This window comes from Rhipicephalus sanguineus, unplaced genomic scaffold (genome assembly GCF_013339695.2).
Source record: "Rhipicephalus sanguineus isolate Rsan-2018 unplaced genomic scaffold, BIME_Rsan_1.4 Seq2472, whole genome shotgun sequence".
NCBI lineage: Eukaryota > Metazoa > Arthropoda > Arachnida > Ixodida > Ixodidae > Rhipicephalus > Rhipicephalus sanguineus.
The window spans coordinates 62572-65146 of record NW_023614863.1 but is presented as its reverse complement, the minus strand read 5'-3'; positions in this window follow the sequence as shown (position 1 = coordinate 65146).

The following is a 2575-nucleotide window of genomic DNA, read 5'->3' as shown; positions in this document are numbered from 1 at the left end:
GAACGCTGAAACGCTAATTGCCAGGCAACTACTTCGGGATCCGATGACATAAGCTTCTCGGCTCTTATGCGCCGTTGAGCAGCATTTGCGCTCTCATTCTCGATGGCGTTACCCACCTGCAAACGCCAGTCAGAGGCGCTATCAAGCGGCACCAGCGCATTTTCAGACGGCGACCGCACAGCGAAGGCGAATAGTTGCGCGCGCCATGGCTACGACGTCACCCGTCTCCAATGCGCAGAGCAGGAGCGGCGACTCGCATGCGCCGGCGCCAGTCTGTCTGCCCGGCTACGACGCCACTTCTCTCGCTCTCCGCCACCAGCAACGGCGAGCCGCGCGTGCCGGAGAGCGGGTGAGATGCCGGCTCCGCACTCATCCTCGCGCATGCGCAGCACGGCTTATGACGATCCACGCGAAATCGGCTCCGGCTAGGCAAGTGTAGCGAACGCTACAAAAACGACAACGCCGGCAAGCGAATCTCGATGCAGCGAGGCTGCGAAAGCGCGCGTTCGCTGTGCTTCAGTCATTCTCTCTCTGTGCAACGGTGTGCGAAACGCCATATACAACGTCAACGTCCGCGCTAGTTGCAGCGGCAGAGCTCCCGCCGCGGAGCAGAGGAAGGCTCGGGAAGCCCGAACGTAAACGTCAACGTCGGCAAGTGGTAATTCAAACGCCTCCACAAACACCGTCTCATAAGTCACATATGAGAAGCGGAAAATCGATGCGCACCACCCGCGATGCTTTCGAATTTCATCAGGGTTGGTCGTAGGGGGAGATAATGTGCAGCTTTTTACTTTCGGAAACTACTTATTGCTGAGACCCGCTACAGCGTCTTCGACCTACAGACACTAGCTATCTACCCTGCAATACAGCACTTCCGGCATTTTCTAGAAGGATGCTCGTTTTACGTGCTGACAGATCGCAAGTCACTGGTGTATGTTTTTCACACAAGCTCGTCCAAGTACGTGCCCCGTAAACTCCGCGATCTGGCTTATATCTCAGAATTCACAAGTGACATCCGTCATGTAAGAGGTGCTAACGAAACGCCGCGGGTACCCTTTCTCGTGTAGTCGCGGTTGTCTTTCCTTATGCAACCATCGACTGAGCCTCACCCTCAACGACACAGCAGAATGACAGAGAGCTCACCGCTTTTCGAGAGAACCCCCGCTCACTCGGACTACACCTTGTGGCTCATCCATGATCATCTGAGCCTCTGTGGCGTGATCTCTCCGCTGACCTTCCCCGTCTTTTTGTTCCGGCTTCTTACAGCGCACCGTTTTCCACTCTCTACACGACATCTGTCACCCAAGTATTGGGGCTACTCAGCGCCTTCTCACCCATCGGTATATCTCGCCCGGAATCAACGATTATGTGGAGTCAATGCATGCGCCTGCCCTGCCAAATGACAAAGGTTCCCCGTCATACCAAGACGCCTTCACAAGCTTTCCTTGCACCTGGCCGTCGTTTCGACCATGTTCATCTTGACATTGTGGGCCCTCTACACGTGTCTCAAGGATACTGTCATATACTCACCATGGTCGATCGTTTCACACGCTGGCCAGAGGCTGTTCCCATTCAGGATATCACCGCTGAGACGGTTGCCCGTGGTTTCATTTCTACGTGGGTATCCCTTTTCGGCTGTCCTGGCACCGTGGCAGCAGACCGTGGACGTCAGTTTGAATCCTCTCTGTTTGCGTGCCTTAATGGCATCCTCGGAGACAGACATTGCCGTACCACGGCTTATCATCCCTGCGCCAACGGCATAATGGAACGCCTTCAACCGACAACTGAAGACCGGCCTGGCTACCCGCCTTAATAGTGCCATCTTGGTTGATGCCTTGCCTCTAGTGCTCGTGGCTTTATGGGCTGTCATATGGGCAGACCTAGAGTGCTCAGCAGCAGAGCTGGTGTATGGCAGTTCTCTGCGGCTCCCTGGAGACTTCTTTGCATGAACACAGCTACCAGCCCTGTTGCAACAATTCCTGCTACGCCTCCTGGACTGCGCTCAAGGTCTCCGGCCTTCTCCAACCCGAAATTCCCATCACAAAACAATGTTCGTCCACCCTGACCTGGCCACTTCAACACACGTTTTCGTGCGCCGCAACGGAGTCCGACCACCTTTAACCTTAGCCTACGACGGGCTATTCGTCGTCCTTAACCGCGCCCAGAAAACTGCCACTCTCCTACAAAAGGGCCGCGAAGATACAATCAGCTTCGACCACATTAAGTCGGCGGACCTGCAGACTTCCGTAGAAAGCCTTGCATCTACGCCTGACCTCCCGTTGGACTACCACAAACGGCATTCAGTAACATTTCGACTTCCAGTCTACACAGGCGGTCCGGTATCGCCCTCGTTTGGGCGGCGTGCGATCGGGAGAGCGCCCAACCGCAAGAGAGGAAAATAAAGGCGGCACGTGGCTGTGGCACGTGAAGCCCCGGCTCGCGTTCCCCTGCTGGCGTCGATTCTAGTTCAGTCGTCTCTTTCCTTCACTCATGTGGCATAAGCCTACAAGCTACGAGATGCTGGGTCGTTTCTAGGTTGCTTCTAGGTTGTTTCTAGGCTTTAGCTACATGTTTC